The 19,365-nt window shown below is 44.4% G+C and overlaps 1 long non-coding RNA gene across 1 annotated transcript; it reads left to right on the forward strand.

Moving 5' to 3' along the window:
- Positions 1-15,346: 15,346 nt before the first annotated feature.
- On the forward strand, positions 15,347-17,854 carry LOC147991243 (uncharacterized). Its single transcript, XR_015612387.1, has 3 exons — positions 15,347-15,442; positions 15,868-15,967; positions 16,513-17,854. It is a non-coding gene; the product is annotated as an uncharacterized LOC147991243 (long non-coding RNA).
- Positions 17,855-19,365: the final 1,511 nt, after the last annotated feature.

Consider the following 19,365-nt stretch of genomic DNA (forward strand, 5'->3'; position numbering starts at 1 on the left):
GTGAACATTGGTTTGGCAAGAAACCAAAGTTGTCGTTTCTTAATGTTTGGGGCTGCGATGCTTAAGGCTTCAGCCGGAGAAGCTCGAACCCAAAGCGGACAAACACATCTTCATAGGAAACCCAAAGGTGACAGTTGGGTACACCTTCTATCTCAGATCCGAGGGCAAATTGTTTGTCACTAAGAACGGGTCCTCTCTCGAGAAGGAGTTTCTCTCGAAAGAATTGAGTGGGAGGAAGATAGAACTTGATGAGGTTGTCGAACCTTTACTTCAACCAGAGAGTGATGCAACACAGAAAGATGTTTTCTGTGACGCCTACATCTGTTGAATAGGAAGTTAATGATAGTGATCATGAAGCTTCGGATCAAGTTGCTATCGAACCTCATAGGTCGACAAGGATATGTACTACTCCTGAGTGGTACGGTAATCCTGTCTTAGATATCATGTTGTTGGACAACAATGAACCTACGAGCTATGGAGAAGCGATGGTGGGCCCGTATTCCGACAAATGGTTAGAAGCCATGAAATCCGAGATAGGATCCATGTATCAGAACAAAGTATGGACTTTGGTGGACTTGCCCGATGATCGGCAAGCCATTGAGATAAATGGATCTTTAAGAAGAAGACGGACATGGACGGTAATGTTACCGTCTATGAAGCTTGACTTGTGGGAAAGAGTCTTTTCACAAGTTCAAGGAGTTGACTACGATGAGAATTTCTCACCCGTAGCGATGCTTAAGTCCGTCGGAATCATGTTAGAATTAGCTGTATTTTTCGATTGTGAAATCTGACAGATGGATGTCAAAACAAGTTTTCTTACCAGTTTTCATAAGAAAAAAGGTGTATGTGATGCAATAAAAGGTTTTGTCGATCCTAAGGATGCTAAAAGGTATGCTGGCTCCAGCAATCCTTCTATGGACTAGAGCAAGCATCTCGGAGTCGGAATATATGCTTTGATGGAGTGATCAAAGCTTTTAGGTTTATACAATGTTTGCTAGAGACTTGCATTTACAAGAAAGTGAGTGGGAGCACTACAACATTTCTGATAAGTATATGTGGATGACATATTGTTGATCCGAAATAATGTAGAATTTCTGGAAAGCATAAACGGTTGTTTGAAGAGTGATTTTCAAAGGAAGACCTGGATAAAGCTGCTTACGTATTGGGCATCAAGATCTATAGAGATAGATCAAAACGCCTGATGATACTTTCAAAGAACGCACACCTTGACATGTTTTTGAAGGAGTTCAAAATAGATCAGTCAAAGAAGGGGTTCTCACCTGAGTTGTAAGGTGTGAAGTTGAGTAAGACTCGAAGATTGACCACGGCAGAAGAAAGAGGAAGGACGAAGGTCGTCCCCTATGCTTTTGTCATAGGCTCTATACGGTATGCCATGCTGAGTACCGCACCAGATATGTGCCTTGCCACATGTCTGGCAAGAGGGTACAAAGGTGATCTAGGATTGGATCACCAGATAGCGGTCAAAATTATCCTTAGAGGAATAAGGAAATGTTTCTCGGTTATGGAGGTGATAAAGAGTTCGACGTAAAGAGTTACGTCGATGCAAGCTTAACACCTATCCGGATAGCTCTGAGTAGAGATACCGGATACGTATAATGGAGCAACAATTTGTAATAGCTCCAAGTGGAACGTGGTAGCAGCATCTACGATATGACATAAAGTTTTGCGAAATACATAGGGATCTGAACATTGCAGACCCGTTGACTACAACCTCTCTCACAAGCATAACATGATCAAACCCAGAACTCATTGAGTGTTAATCACATAGTGATATGAACTAGATTAGTGACTCTAGTAAACTCTTTGGATGTTGGTCACATGGCGATGTAACCTATGAGTGTTAATCACATGCCAATGTGAACTAGATTATTGACTCTAGTGCAAGTGGGAGACTGTTGGAAATACGCCCTAGAGGCAATAATAAATTAGTTATTATTATTATATTTCATTGTTCATGATAATCGTTTATTATCCATGCTAGAATTGTATTGATAGGAAACTCAGATAAATGTGTGGATACATAGACAACACCATGTCCCTAGTAAGCCTCTAGTTGACTAACTCGTTGATCAATAGATGGTTACGGTTTCCTGACCATGGACATTGGATGTCGTTGATAACGGGATCACATCATTAGGAGAATGATGTGATGGACAAGACCCAATCCTAAGCCTAGCACAAGATCGTGTAGTTCGTATGCTAAAGCTTTTCTAATGTCAAGTATCATTTCCTTAGACCATGAGATTGTGCAACTCCCGGATACCGTAGGAGTGCTTTGGGTGTGCCAAACGTCACAACGTAACTGGGTGGCTATAAAGGTGCACTACGGGTATCTCCGAAAGTGTCTGTTGGGTTGGCACGAATCGAGACTGGGATTTGTCACTCCGTGTAACGGAGAGGTATCTCTGGGCCCACTCGGTAGGACATCATCATAATGTGCACAATGTGACCAAGGAGTTGATCACGGGATGATGTGTTACGAAACGAGTAAAAAGACTTGCCGGTAACGAGATTGAACAAGGTATCGGGATACCGACGATCGAATCTCGGGCAAGTACTATACCGCTAGACAAAGGGAATTGTAACGGGATTGATTGAATCCTTGACATCGTGGTTCATCCGATGAGATCATCATGGAGCATGTGGGAGCCAACATGGGTATCCAGATCCCGCTGTTGGTTATTGACCGGAGAGTTATCTCGGCCATGTCTGCATGACTCCCGAGCCCGTAGGGTCTACACACTTAAGGTTCGATGACGCTAGAGTTGTTATGGGAAATAGTATGTGGTTACCGAAGGTTGTTCGGAGTCCCGGATGAGATCCCGGACGTGACGAGGAACTCCAGAATGGTCCGGCGGTGAAGATCGATATATTGGACGAAGGGTATTGGAGTCCGGAAGTGTTCCGGAGGTACCAGGCTATGGCCAGCATGACCGAAAGGTGTTTCGGGAGCCCCGACAAGTGTTGGAGGGCCTCATGGGCCAAAGGGGAAGGGGAAAACCAGCCCACTAAGGGTTGGTGCGCCCCCCACACCCTTTCCCACGTTACTTGGGGAGGTGGGGCGCCTCCACCTGGCTTGGGAGGCAAGCCTCCACCTGCTTGGCTTGGGGGGCAAGTCTCCCTAGGATTTTCCCTAGGGAGATCCAATCTGCCTAGCCGCCGCCCCCTAGGGGAAACCCTAGGGCGCCTCCCCCTCTCCCCTTGCCCCTATATATAGTGGAGGGGTGGGAGGGCAGCCGCGACCTCTTCCCTGGCGCAGCCTCCCTCCTCCTACCTTCTCCTCCTCCATGGTGCTTAGCGAAGCCCTGCCGGAGAACCACGAGCTCCACCACCACCACGCCGTCGTGCTGACGGAGCTCTTCCTCAACTTCTCCTCTCCCCTTGCTGGATCAAGAAGGAGGAGACGTCCCCGGGCTGTACGTGCGTTGAACGCGGAGGTGCCGTTCGTTCGACACTTGGATCGGATCTTCCGCGATTTGAATCGCCGCGAGTACGACTCCATCAACCGTGTTCTTGTAACGCTTCCGTTTAGCGATCTTCAAGGGTATGAAGATGCACTCCCTCTCCCTCGTTGCTAGCATCTCCTAGATTGATCTTGGTGACACGTAGGAAAATTTTGAATTATTACTGCGTTCCCCAACAGTGATGGGGTGCAAAATTCCCGCGAGTGCGACAAGGACGGATGTTGATGAGTAGTGATGCGGTGGCAAGCGCGTCGCGCCAAAACCGTGGTGGCACGTTGGCGTGAAAAAGAAGCGTGCGGACGCAGTCATTAAGAGTGCGAAGCACGCGCTCAACATGGCCATTCTGTTGCGAGGTGTACGAGCAAGTGAGACGAAAGATCATGCCATGTGTGGTGAGAAGGTTGCGGATGACAAGATTATTAAACTCCTTCCCGTTGTTTGTTTGCAACGCATGAATGAGACGTCCAAACTGCATGGAGACATAGGAGTAGAATACGGTGAGAGTGGCAACAACATCCGACTTTCGCCGCAATGGGAAGGTCCACACGTAGTGTGAAAAATCATCAAGTATAACAAGATAATGAAGATAGCCCATGTTACTGGCAACAGGAGAGGTCCAAACATCACTATGAATTAACTCAAACGGATATGATGCAACATGCGAGGAAGTGCTAAATGAAAGACGAACATGTTTGCCGACACGACATGCATGATAAGTGTGATCGTTGATCTTATTACACGTGAAGGAAAAGCTCTGAAGAATATGACGAAGGGTGGCTGGGTTGGGATGCTCTAGTCGAGCATGCCAAAGGCCCACTCCAGTGGAAAGCGCCATGGGTGCGGCGGCGGAGGAAGTGGATGAGTGGACCAGGTAGAGCTCGTCGGGGCTGTCACATGAGTGGACCGTGTCCATGTTCGACAATCGACTAACCCCCTCGGAGTGGAGGTGTGGTTGCCGACAAGGTAGAGTAGGCTATGGGACACGCACCGGCTCATGGGACTCGAGGCGTTGCCGTCTCCCATGACTTACTTTTTCCTTGTCAGAGCATGTGGCCTGCATGTCGCCGATCGGTGTGAGGTTGTCGATGGATCCGTCATGGTGGGAGCCCCACACATACACCATGATGTGGTTATGATGCCATGTGTTGCCGGTCACCCGTAGTGGCGCCGCAGCGTGCGACTCTTCCTCGTCGGCGTCTGCCACCAGGGCTATCATGGCCTCTCGCGCCCTCTGCCTCACACAGTAGGCACGTGGCGCTATAGCCTCAGTGGACAGGCCACGAAGGGTGTTTACCTCTGAGTCGGCGCACCAATGAAGGGGCCACGCCTCTGCCGCGACGCTCAAACATGAAACAGATCGCACCACCTCGGGTGAGGCACATGCGACGCACCTCGCGTCAGATCCAAGTGCCATTTGGGCGGACGCTATGGCTCCCTGTTAGATCAAGTCCAACAGTTGTCGGGCGTTCTCTTCGCGGGCGCGGCAGAGCATAATGTGGACAACCATCTCCTTCTCGGGCCGACATGGGATGAGCTCTCAATCCGCAGATCGGGTGTTGAGGACTCTGATCCACTACCCACCATGCCGAAGAAGGCTGGAGATCACCGGATGGGAGCTTGGAGGTGGAGAGGAGCGAAACGAAGTGGAATGGCTAGGGTTTGGTCTAGGCAGCGGGTGGGGACGAATATATATGGGGTTGGGGTAGGCCAGCTTGGGCCGGAACCGACATGTTGAACACGCTCGGGTCTGCCCGGGCCTCCCCATCTCTGACCTAGATTTGGGTTGGATACAAGAGGTGTCGGTCATCCCAATCATTTGGGGCCGGTATGATGTCATCTGTCTAGGTCGAGTTTATTTGACCAGACCGTCCGGGGAGCCCGACTATAAATGCTTCACACAACTATGGTGTACTACTGCAAACCAACCTGTAGTTGGATGGTTAGAAGAACAATGGTATTCCCAGTTAGGGATGAAAACAGAGCGAAAACGGATAAAACTAGATTCTACCACATTTGTTTTCATATATTTTTGCAGAAGAAGAAATGAATACAGAAACCATGAAATTGAATACGGAAGTAGATACTATCGAAAACGAATATAGAGCGAATACAGAGCGGGCACAAAAATAGAAGTGTATGTTGAACGGAACCTAAACCCCCCTGAACCATAGAGAGATACACACAAAAAACAATCAAATTTATGAATTGTTAACTTGGCTACAAAATAATATGGTTGTGTTAGCAATATAGGGTAATATTATAGTAGTACAGGACAATTCTGTATATGGTTTAGTTGAGTTTGTATGTGGTAGTAGAAGTTGATCCTTAAATGACCCATTCTGCTCATTTTGCTCATTATATTATTGTGTGTTGTTTGGCAGTTGGGCTATAAAGTAGACATAGGCTACAGTACTATAGTAGAAACGGAAATTCCATATTCACGGAAATAGAAATCCTGTTTTCACGTCCGTTTTGTTTTGCATAAAAACATTTTATTTTCATTTTTGTTTTCATATTTCCTCTTCTTTTTCACTTTTCCTCCGGAAAAGCGAAAAATTTCCACTCCATTTTATCCCTATCTCTAGCCCACCAGGGTTTAAGTCTTAGTACTCGCATTTATTGCTGGATTTGTTTCAGGATTTTCGGTGATGCGTCTTTAATGGGAGGATATGTTCGGGTCGACTACAAGACGCCTTTAGTGACTTTGTTAATCTCAAGATGATATATCGACCTAGTCTCTCGAAGGTGTTCATAGGGATAAGATATGTATTTGTTTATAACGATGAATGTATGTCCGTTGTATGAGCGCTTGCATATGTATTGTGTTAAACGAAACTATGGTTACTACTATGTTTATAAAAAAAGACGAGAACCGCCCTTGCTTTGATTACTTTGCCCGCGCTCTCGGTCCGCAAAAGAAGCATGCGAAGCTATCACCACGTACAGTGCCTTGACACTGTGTGCGTACATACAACATACGTTACTCACAAACTATTAGAGCAAGACAGGCAACAGTAGCTCAGCGCAAGCTTTTGTATGTACTACACTGCAATGGCCTTGCATCCTTCATCACTTTCTGCCGCAAAGTTAGGACTTAGATTAGCCTAAACAGGGCCCTTGATGGCGTGGTCCAAAAGTACTGTTGCCTCTCCTAGCTACTAGCTGGTCCTACTACGAACACAGCTTGTCAGGTGTGCTTGGCTCGCAGCCACACCTTTGTCGCTGGTCAAGGCTTGCAGCCACTTTATCCTTTTCTGTCTGGGGAACACTGCTAATGCTGGTGCAAATAAAGTTGCCTCCTCTTGTTGGTGTTAACTGTTACCCTTGCTTGCCCTTGGAGGTGGTAGAATGTAGGTGAAAAACGGGAGGGGTTTGGCTACTTTGCTTGGGATCATGCTCATCCGTTGTCTTGAGTGGAAATAAGGAGTGTCATGCTTTGGAGTTGGTTAACAATGGCAATGCTTTGTGTTTGGGGTTTCTTGGGTGGAGTTCCCTCTGATTTGGTAATTGCACACGGTGACAATGCTTTTGGCTACTCGCAGTGTCATATACTCCCTCCGCTTTTTTTACTCTGCACGTAAGATTTTTTGAAGTCAAACTTCATAAAGATTGACCAAATTTATATTAAAAATTATCAACATCTACAACACTAAATGCTATACAGTATAAAAACAATTCATGATACGTCCAATGATGTTGATGTTGTGTTTTGAGTGAATAAAAACATTCTTTGTCAAAAGAAAATCTAATGATACTGATTTTGTATTGTCAATATTGATATTTTATCTACAATGTTGGTCAAAGTTGATGAAGTCCGACTTCTGACAAATATTATATGTTGAATAAAAAGAAATGAAAAGAATATTAGTAATAATACTACACATATGATGCTTGTGTATGATACTATTTTTATAGTACATAATATCATATGTTAGTATTTTATATTTTCTTATAGTCAGAAATGGCTCAATATAGAATGTATACCTACTAATAAAGGGAATAAGTAATTTTGGTCTGTCATGCTATTTTGCAGAGAACTCTGTGATGTTTTCAGTAATCAACCCACAGTTCACTTTTACGTCGAATTTTTGTTTGTGCATAAAACCCTCTGATATTTCTGGTAATCAACATGTAGGCCAGTTTTAAGTTAGATTTTCACTTTTGCAAGAAATCCTTTGATGTTTCTAGTAATCAACCTGTAGGCCAATTTTAAGTCAGATTTTCACTTTTGCAGGAAACCCTCTGATGTTTCTAGTAATCAGTCCGCAGGCCAATTTTAAGTCAGATTTTCACCTTTACAGGAAACTCCCTGATACTTGGGTAACCCGCAGTACATACCAGATGCTTTAAAAAAATCCATACCTTTTATATCCTAACTCCAATAACATGTTATATAATTAAATTTGATTATAAAAATATGTAAAATCTAAATATGATGTTATTTTACGTGTTAACCATTTTGAAAATGCTATTTAGGGTGCAGTCTTAATCAATAGCACATCATCTATCTTTCCTTCATACCGTTGCCGATCCAGATTGTAAATGAACACCTTAGCAAACCATGACTGGGGACGAAAGAAACCATCTATAACCACGGATGCAAGCTCACCAAAACCTCACTAAAAACGAATTTCTCATTTTAGGCCGAGAGAGAGAGAGAGAGAGAGAGGTGCCTTAGGATTGACAACATTAAGACGTGCTGTGATCATAAGAGCACTAAGTCTACCATTTACAAGGGTGGGAAGGGATAAGTGAGAACACAAATGGGATGTCATGTGTTGAAATAAATGACATGGACCTATTGGGGTCTTGAGTCATGATTATTGAGTTAGGGGAAAGTGGTACTCCCTCCGTCCAAAAATACTTGTCATCAAAATGGATCAAAGGGGATGTATCTAGATGTATTTTAGTTCTAGATACATCTTTTTTTATCCATTTTGATGACAAAGTATTTTCGGACAGAGGGAATATTTTTTTTACTGTTGCAATGCACAGACTCTTTTGCTACTAACATTTAATATGATACGATATCATAACATGATGTTAACTCATATTTTTAAAATAACTATTGTCATAAGTTGGCTGTGTTTTTGAGGTTTTACACACGTGAGGTTCAGCCGCCGCTTCCTCTCCCAAGGTTAGGTTTTCTTTGCTTCCTGTCGGTACCGATGCCGGTCCGCGTCATCTCTGGTGGCCTTAATGACATGGAGGCGTGGTGGATCCCGGCTCTTGTTGGTGGGAGGGCTCCGCTTTTAGAAGTTACTTTGTGTTTTGTTGGGGTTTGTGTCCTACTCAGTAAAACGAAACAACGGCACCTCTCTGAAAATGGAATAAGGTTCTTCCCGCATAGCCCTATTTTGGTGGTGTGTCTAGCATCATTGATGGGCGTGTGGAGATGCATTTTCGGCGGATCTATCTTTGGCGAATTTGCTCGGATCAGTTCATCGTTCGTCTACGTTCGTTTGTCTTTAGGTTGGATCTTTCCAATCTACATTATTCTTCATCGGCAACAGTTATTGTTCTGTTGCACTGGTTCTATGGGACCTTAGCACGATGACTTACCAATCGTTTACCATGACAAATTTTGCTCGGCTCCGACGAGGCAGGGTCGATGACGGCGACGTGCATTCTGGTATTTGTTGTACTGCCATGATTGAAAATAAATAGGTTGGAAATTTTTAAAAAAAAGCTGGCCGTGTTTTGTTCGTGAATGACAAGTTTGCCCTTGAGAAATGACGAGACAATGCACATATGTATTCGCCCCCATGCTGCTTAAACATCACAGCATGGAAACATCTTAAACAAGGGTTAATCTATACACGTGGTTGTTTTGATAATCATGAACTCTGAGAAAGCGACCAAAATGGATTATTACCGTGACAGCTCGCAGGCATGCACGCATGCACATGGGATCGAATGATACCACCAGCTAGCTAATTAAAGTAGAATGATGCACACTCATGACATGTTTTGCATCATTGCAAAGTCTGCGATGTCCAATGGTTGATTGGCTACATCAAAGTTGGCGAAAATATAGCCTTGATCCATGTACTGTATATGATCTTTCAAGCTCTAGTTTGGCGCAGGTTGGAGTGGGCGTGGGCCATTGACAGCCCAAAATCTTGCTTAATTTTCTGTGCAACAACTGAAAGCATTTCGATGCTTTTGCTTCAAAAGATGCGTCCACTCAGTTCATTTCCATTACTTGTGAGTACGGCCGTGAAGCCATGATGCCAGTATACCAGCGGGTTCTCTTCAAAATTTGTGACCATACGACCTTGGTCTTTGATTGAATAAAAAATATATACTAAGCAAGTAAGCCTGCCTAAAAGCATTTCTTTTTGACACCTCTTCTCTCGATCTGAAGAGATTACACATCACTGCAAACCAACTTATTCAGTCTTCGAAGCCCCAACCGTCTTCTTTCTTTGAGCTGAGCAATTTACTTCGGCTGTGAAGATATTATTGTATACTCCCTCCGTCCTATAACAAAAAAATATTTTTAGCATTACAATAGTGTAAAAAATATCTTTATATTATGGGACGGAGAGAGTTATTTTTTAAGTTCAGTATTTATCTAGAACCATTCTGTTTTTATTGCCATTTTTATTTTACTTCAAACACAATAATTCGAAAAGTGATTATGCCCTGAAATGTGTAGAATCAAACCCATAGTGGCCAACTAAAAAATAAAAATAGAATTAACGTGAAATCTTTGAGAACTTCCATGATCCAACGCCACGAGAGGAAGAATATCATGTATACAAATTCTGGCGATGGACGCGTGCGTGTGCCAGCGTGAGTATGCCATGCCCGTGAGATCAGTTAAGCAGAGGCCAAGATGGTGGTGATCAGTGGTCAGGGGTCACGAGCGGCTTTTGCTATTATTAATTGCACGCCATAGAAGAAAAAACACCATTCCTCCGAATTTGGTGCTGATCTCGTTCCCTTTTGTTCTTCTTTCCTCCGAAAATGGCGGTGATGCTTTTCTGGGCAAGGCAATGTGATGTTCTCGGCTGAGTGATCACATGCAAGGGTCGGTCCGGCTATTTTGATGTCTCGCTCCCTCTTTGCCTTGTTTCTTCATTTGGACCCATGGAAGTTCTACGGCGGAGTACGATCAGTGGAGCTTGAGCTCTTGAAGAGACTGTTTGGCAACAGCACGTCGCTCTCCCTCTGACTTTGCGCGTCGCCGTCTCGCCACCTTTCGCGTTTATCGGAGAAGGAGCAGGGAAGCGGGAGGCCCCACCGCTCCATCGCCATTGTCTCTGCACTCCACAGTCCAATTCAAGGAAGAAGAAAAGGGGACAAGAAACCAAATACCAAAACGAAGTAGGTGGCCGGCTTGCAGGCGGCTGCACCGGCCTCCCGTGTTCTTTCTTGCACAGCATGCCCATCTCGTCTCGTCTCGTGTCAGGGTGAACACGGTCGGTCGTACTGCGTGCGTGCGTAGTAAACCCGAGACCACACGGAGAAAGGTCACGCACATGACCTGACCGCACCGACGACCCGCGTCTCGTCTCGTGTCTCCTCTCTTCCTCATCCTTTCGCCATCGCCTTGTGGAACCTTGTAGCCTTCTGCCTGGCTCTTGCTGTTTTCGAACCGGGGCGTATTGGCTCGTAGATAGATCTTGCCGTGCCGGCCGGCCTCTTTTGGATTGCTCCAGTGGCCTATCCTGACCTACAGGCACCACTGTTGATCACAGCATCCGCATGCTGTGGCTCTATCACTGATTCCCCGGCTGTCCGCTCCTTTTGTTTGAACTGAGGGCTCGGTCCTCAGGTACTTCTTCCTGCGTGCACGCCGGGCCATGACCACAGTGGCTGCCACCCAGCTGACAATGATGCTATAGCACAAGCGCCTACATTTCGTAAATGGAGTTTTTATTGAAAAACTTCTCATTTATTCATCATATGTCAAAGCAAAGCAGTGTAAAGAAGATTAAAAGTAAAAATTACATCCAGATTTATAGTCCATCTAGCGACGAATACAAATACTAGAGCGAGTCGATGCACCGCCGTCATCGCCCCTCACTCACCAGAACCAGACAAACCTTATTGTAGTAGACGGTCGGAAATCGTCGTGCTAGGGCTTAATATGATCAACACACCAAAACAACAAACCGCCGTTGATGAAAAAAAGCGTAATTCACAAGGATCCAATCTGAATACACACAAATATAGACGAATGAAGATCAGATTCAATTGGATCTACTGAAGACAAACGCCGACCAAATCCCGCGACATTCGCTGGAGGTAAACCTCCACACGCTCTCCGATGGTGCCAGACGCACCGTAAGAACGAGGCTAAGCGGGGGGAACTTTTTTTTTGCGAATGAAGCAGGGGGGGGGGGGCTTAATCCAACTTCAGGGAGCCGTCGCCGTCTCTTCTTACCGAGCAGGACAAAAACTCTAAACAAACTCAAAAAACACCTAAAATAAAGCTGGAGCCCTCCCCTGGCAAGGGCCGGGATGCACTAGTCACGACACTGGCGGGAGGTGGGGAAACCCTAGATGAGTCGCTCCCGCGGGGGAGCTGGAAGAATGTCTCATGGCTCATGCATTTGTAAATGGACCGTGGTGTGTAGTATCAAAGGATGAATGCAAGGATTTTACAGTCCACTCGGATACCCTTCTAAATTTTCTACGCATAAAAGAACGAGATGATGCTCTTTAGTAGCATAATAACATCATAATAATATTGTGAATTAAGATCTCTAGGGTTTTTCATATGAAATAAACAACCAAATCTATGCAATCTTATTATTATTATTTCAATCATTTTAATGATTTTTACTATTCCTACACAAAGCCAGGGCTTAGGGCATCTTCAACGCGGGCCCTCAAATCCCCCTATATATCCTTCGCCGGAGTCTGGACACTTTTTATTATGCAGTGTTATCCCTCAAACGCCCGCAGACTAGTTAGGACGTCCAAATTCCAGCAAAGTAGAAGCAAACTTTGGGGTTGGGGGGCTTTACGGTAGTCCGGACATCTGTCTAGCCAACCAAAAGCCACCACATCGGACATCCCCTCTCTCCTCAACTGTGACATGCAAATAGATAGATTGACATATGGAGAACATGGTTGGATGGCCGGCTCCCGCATTAGTGTTCGTGAACTTGTCCGGACGAATCCACGAACAAATAATGTGTCTGTTTGGGGGTTAGCGTTGGAAATGCCCTTAAATCAAAGGATTGGGTCTATCCACCTAATTCAATGGGATCTCACAGAAGTTGTACCTCATTTCATTCTTTTTATAAGAGAATTCCAACACAAAGTCTCTCTTCATTTCTACAAAAATCTAAATGCATAGTGTTCTTTTCTGCAACATATAACATATATTACTTGCTAGTTTCATGTGTTTTGTGTAGGACGCGGTACATGTCAGTGTGAGAGTGTCCCCGACATATTAGTACATGTGTGAACTTGAAAGAATTTTACGTTGCTCTTTAGCCTTCCCGAGTCAAATTTGTAGTTATCTCAAGTTCTTTCGGTAGTCTTTTACATGCTACACAACTATAACACTCCACACTCTTCTACATTTATCATTCATACTTTGCATGTTGCTACTCCCGTAGGAGTTGTAGGTTCCCCTAAAGAGAAAGGGTGATGTAACACAGAAGCAAAAATATTTTTCTCAGTTAATTAAGAAACAATAGGAGTCTGCAAGCTAACAAGATAGGCAACACCTGCACACAAACAAAATAAATACTTGCACCCAACTTGACAAGGGGGGTTGTCAAGCCCCTCGTCTTGCTAGTTACAAGGTTTAAAGCAAATAGATGGTCAGTTAATGGTATAGTGAAATGAATTTAGATACATTATAACTGAGCATCTTTCCATCTCTCTCAGGACATTAGCTTTTTCAGCCGTTGGATCCTTACTTCGGTGCATTTCTGGTCGTCGGATTTGCTCTCAATCGCGCCTAATCATCCTCAGTTCGTTTTTTTGAGACAAACTCGCGAAACTTTTATTCAACCGTCACAATGTTTACAGGGACGAACAAAAGATTGCCGGGGTGGCCTAACCAGACATGGCGGCCGGTCCCCAACGTTAATGCATGCTTCGCGAGGTTGTGAGCCTCAAAGTTCGAGGATCTAAATTCATGACTATAAGAACAAGATGAGAAAACGAGCTCTATCCATTATTTCATGTACCACTGCTCCATAAACTGCTGCCGTTCCTTCTTTGATCGCCTCCACCGCTGCCATGCAATCCGAGGCGATGAAAACTTTCTGCTCGTACAAGTCCTCAGCAAGCGCCAGCGCTTCCCTAGTAGCTAGAACTTCAAGCACCTCCGGGTCCTCTATATTGTTGAAGACAACTGCCGAGGCCCCCAAATACACACCCGATGCATCGCGGTAAACGGCTCCCACAGCCCCCCTTCCACCAGCACGCAGCACAGCCGCATCGACATTAATCTTAACGTGATCATCCGGTGGTGGCTGCCAAGTAGTAGGGCGAGCCCTTGGAGTTGCCGGTGACCTGTCAATAGGTATCTGTATGTGCTTCAAATCAGCCAAGTAGCTAGTGACAAAACTATGAGTAGCGAAAGGAGTTTTGTAAATTCCTTCATGGATTATCTTCCTCCTTGCTGCCCAAATCGCCCATAATGTGACAATCATGGTAGTGAATTCCTCTTGAGGAAGCGATTCGCTCATCAGAAAGAGCCACCTCTTTGCCTGTTCATCTCTCTGCATACACATATGCTGCACCATATCCTCATTTGATAGAGCCCACACGCATCGGGCGTAGTTACAGTCGAGAAGAGAATGGCGCCAGTTGTCATCTGCTCCGCATAACGCACACACATGCGATGATGACATGTTTCGACGATGCAGAACATCACCGGTAGGAAGTGAGTGACGAGCCAGCCTCCATGTGAATATTTTCAGTTTTGAAGGAACTTGCAAACCCCAAATAGATGACCATCCTTTGGATTCTCCGCTGGACATATCCTCGGCCTCATCTAGCCAGTCCTCCCTTCCCATCTTCATCTTATGGATCAATTTGTAAGCTGATTTTACTGAGAAACGGCCCCTCGGATCGTCCGACCATGCCCAAAAGTTGTCCACTTGTCTAGTACAGAGGGGGATCTTCAGGATTGCCTCCGCATCAGCTGGAACAAATACTTGGCGTACCACCTCCTCTCTCCAGCATGCCATGGTTGGTTCGATCAGATCGCTTACCATCTGCGGTGGATCAGCTACCCGAGGCGGAAAAGATTTCATTAAGCCACTTCTCAGAAGCCAGTTATGATGCCAAATTCTGGTCGTTGCTCCATCACCAATACGCCTGATGATGCCATGGTTCAATACATTTCTTCCATTTATAATAGCTCGCCAGACTTGCGATGGATGGGGGCCTAACTCCGCCTCCAATAAGGTCGTTACTGGATAGTAGACTGCCTTGAGAATGCGAGCACTTAGGGAGTCCGGTTCTTATAAAACACGCCAAGCCTGTCTTGACAGTAGTGCAACGTTGAAGATCTCAAGATCCCTAAAACCCAGCCCCCCTAGATCCTTCGGCCTTGTCATGACATCCCACGAGACCCAACATGGCTTCCTTCTTCCTTGTTTGCTGTCCCACCAGAACTGTCGTATAATGGATGTTACACTCTCGCAAACTCCTCTAGGAAGTCTAAAGCAAGACATTGAAAACACTGAGATCGCTTGTGCGCCCGACTTGATGAGGACTTCCTTTCATCAGTTCGCTGTTAACGAGCGCCAACCCGTTATGGGCCTCTACTCTGGTCGCATTTTTCCGCCTCTGTGGTAACTTCAGCCTAATGGGCCTTTGCACCCTTCCTGGCCTGTAGCAGCATAAGTGCCTCCCTCCCCCTTCCCTTCCCTTCGCCTGACGACTCTCTCCAGATGCGACAGGACTGGGTGACGACCGATGCCGGGCTAGAGCAACAGATCCATGGCGACCATGCTGGTTCGGGCAGCGCCTCGGTGGGTGATGGGGCAAGGGGTCGGCTCGATTTACTTGATCCATTCGGTTGCACGACGCGGTTGGATGGTCTGTGGCGGCAAAAAGGCATGCGTCCTTTGATGTTCGATCGCCAATCCGACGATGGTTGATCGAGAGTTTAATCAGCCATTACTTCCAATCGATGCGCGGGCTGCTGGTTATTGCATGTCAGTTACAATTGGCGGTTCATATTTTTCATTGAATGTATGCACGCCCATATAATCCCAACTTGCCGCTGCACGTTCCCCACTCTCCTCACTTCTTGGAATCATTCTCAAGCAATGATGGGTTATTCTTAGGTCTTCAATTCGTTCCACTTCTCCCTCTTCATGCATCTCCTCTTCCCCCAATTCTTCCTCCATCTTTGGAAATTTTGTTGTTTACTGATGCTATTCTTTGTGTCCAGGAAAAAATGCAGGTTCTGTACAGATGAATTCGAGCAACATACTGTTGGGTTTCTTACATTTTCCCTGCTGAATCTGTCGTATCCGATGGCTGACGGACAGGTTAGTATGAGTTTGCTCTTATGCCTCTCTTAACTAAATTTATGCCTAATCTTAATATTTGTGTGTTTGTACCTTTTATTTGTATGATATGATGTTACTCTCTATAGCTATTTAAAATAATTGCGTCCTATCTAGCAGCTTAATTAGCAAGTGAAAAATGCAAAAACGAAATATACAAGGCGTTTATGCATCCACATCACATTGTGAATCAAATGAAAATACTGTGGGTCACTCTAAAGCTGTTGTTCCTTGCCATCGCACTGGTTTTTGCATGTGGTGTTCCTCTCCTTGCCATGCTAGGGACCATGGTGCTTGTTGCATCCTACTCACCTAGATCAGCACGTTTCCTGGTTGACTTCTGGATCAATTTGGAACTGGGATGTTAGGTTTCTTACTTTTCTCATGACAACTGTTTTTCAGTCAGGTGAGCATTTCACATTAGTTCCATGTGCCATCTGAGAGAGATAGGAAGATTTTAAAATTTTATGATGTTTTGGACCGTGTGAAGTGTGATGTTTTAATTGTTCCTACTCCTTTTGGCATAGATCAACCTTCCAGCTGAGATGAGATTATATTATCAGAGGGTGTCGAATTCAGAGGCCATATTCTTATTGTTTCCTTCAGATCTTGTATTTGCCAATAACCTGCCTGCGGCGAGATCAATCATGGATGGTTTCAGTCTATGCATCTTCACGACTGGGATCATGATAACCCCATTGTTAAACTATTAATCACACAGGAATTAGGAGAGATGGACAGGCTATCGTGCGAGCATAAGGAAAACTCAGCGGCCTTTTTGATGACAAATACAAACATACATAAAATGGTATTATTTATTTCTTAATTATTTATCCAGGTTTGAGAAAAATCAAAGTACTGATGGTACACGGTAGGTGTCCGGTTTGGTTCAAGCTCTAATTTATATGATAGGCATTGCATGGGAGAAGCTGAAAGATTGAGAATCTGTACGTAGCTTTGGCTGATGAAGCTGACTTGCACTCCCCAGTTGTTTACCAAATGCCATGCCATGTAGTCTAATTTTTTGTGGTGAGCATTACTCGGAATATACATCTAGTAAATATCTCTGAATATATATGAAGTAAATTATTTATGATGCGAGTTATTCTGAATATATAAGCTGTGAACATTTCTTAACATCCTTTGATTTTGCATTTATAATAGATAAATATCATGTAAACCAATAGGTGATTAGTTTTGTAATCCTACCGTGCCCTGGTTCTTCAAGAGGAGTTCATGTGTGCCATTAAGACAACATATTACAGATCTATAAGCTATTATTCCAAGCATATTTAAATAGGAAACTACTATAATGATTTACCTTTTACAAATTTGTGTCCATGCAGCTAGGGATAGGCCAGAGCACGTTGTGACATGTTTGTCCAATGAAGTATAACACACGTAGAGTTAAGTCTAAGAAAATAACGAGCATGTCACACATGAAAATGCTGGTGAAGGACTTCTACAGATCAGTTCTCCATTGATTGTCCATAAGGCTCGAACCAACTTCACATTGCATAGTTCATTTCATGCCAAATTGCAAATCTAACTTGCATGTTTCATGTCTCCACATATTTACAAAATATCCTATATAACTTGCAGGTTTTATGTCTTCGCGTTCTTGCAAAAATGCCTACCATTTTATAGCAAAAATGGACAGGCGCAACAACGCGTGGCGGCATGATCTGGTAAATAGTAAAGGTAAATAAAGAGGCAATTTTGTAGAAGCAAGTATTGATGGAGAACGGACCCGGGGGTCATAGGTTCGCCAGTGGTATCTCTCTCGAAAGCACACAATGGCATGGTAGACAAATTACTTTTGGGCAATTGACAGAAAAGCAACATTTATAACTATGATCATGCATGACATAATCATGTATATACATTCCGTTTGTGATAAGTAGACTGTTATACAATTGCATCTACTACTATTACTCCACCCTGAAACCGCTATTCAGCATGCGTCTCAAGGTATTAAGTTTACTACAAATAGAGCAACGCGATAAGCAAGATGATATAATGTAGACAGAAAGAAATCTGGCAATAAGATAAATCCCCCTCGTTTTATCCTTAGTAGCAACAAGACAAATACGTGTATTGTCCCCATTCTGCCATTGGGATATAGAACACCATGAGATTGAACCCACTACTATGCACCACTTCCTCCGAAGAAACTACCCATGTATCTTGGCCAGAGAAGACAAATAGATCGGAAAGCATACATAGCTACTAAATTATACATCAAAGAAACTTAAAAAAGATTCAAATATATTTAGTGAACAATCTGATGAACAATCCATAATTCAGTTGATCCCAACAAACACACCACAAGAATTACAACGGATTAATCCCAATCATACAAAGAAGAAGGGCAACAGGGAGGGGGAGAGGGGGAGGGGGAGGGGGAGGGGGAGAGGGGGAGGGAGGGACCTAAATATACGACATGGTGATTTCTCTTTATAACATATCCTCCCAATATTAGGGAGCTATATTAAATATTTCTTTAATTTGGAATTCACCATAACACACTTGCAAATTATCCCAATGCCTTTGTTATCTTAATTCTTGGTCTCCAACCTTGCCATATATTTTTTCATCATATTCCGGAGCTCCACCAAAAATCCGAACATTTTTGGACAGTTGATCCCAACAAACACACCACAAGAATTACAACGGATTAATCCCAATCATACAAAGAAGAAGGGCAACAGGGAGGGGGAGAGGGGGAGGGGGAGGGGGAGGGGGAGAGGGGGAGGGAGGGACCTAAATATACGACATGGTGATTTCTCTTTATAACATATCCTCCCAATATTAGGGAGCTATATTAAATATTTCTTTAATTTGGAATTCACCATAACACACTTGCAAATTATCCCAATGCCTTTGTTATCTTAATTCTTGGTCTCCAACCTTGCCATATATTTTTTCATCATATTCCGGAGCTCCACCAAAAATCCGAACATTTTTGGACCTCCCAAACCTCACTTCCTATTCAAATCTTTTGGATTTAATTTCAAATGAGTTTGAATTCAACTTCAACCGCGTGCCCACTTCTATTTTTCCGGGATCGAGCTCATTTTTGTGAGTCCGGGAAAATTAACCACCCGCGCAAATTCTATCCCTAACACTTCCTTTCTTCTCCTTTTCTTCTTTGATATTTTCTGTTCTGGGAAATATAAAGTAGATTATAAGAAGAGGAGAGAGAGAGATAGCAGCTGCCAGCCGGCCCTTCCACGCGGCCTCTCAAGGCCCAATCCATCCCCGCGGCCCACCTAGGCCCGGCCGGCCTCTAAGCCCGAAGCCCAGCCGGCGCCCCCACCAGTTCTAACCTAACCCTCTCCCCTTCCCGATCCACATCTCCTCGACCCCTTCCCTCGTCT

Source organism: Triticum urartu, chromosome 1A (genome assembly GCF_056163025.1).
Source record: "Triticum urartu cultivar PI428250 chromosome 1A, HENAU_Tu73, whole genome shotgun sequence".
Lineage (NCBI taxonomy): Eukaryota > Viridiplantae > Streptophyta > Magnoliopsida > Poales > Poaceae > Triticum > Triticum urartu.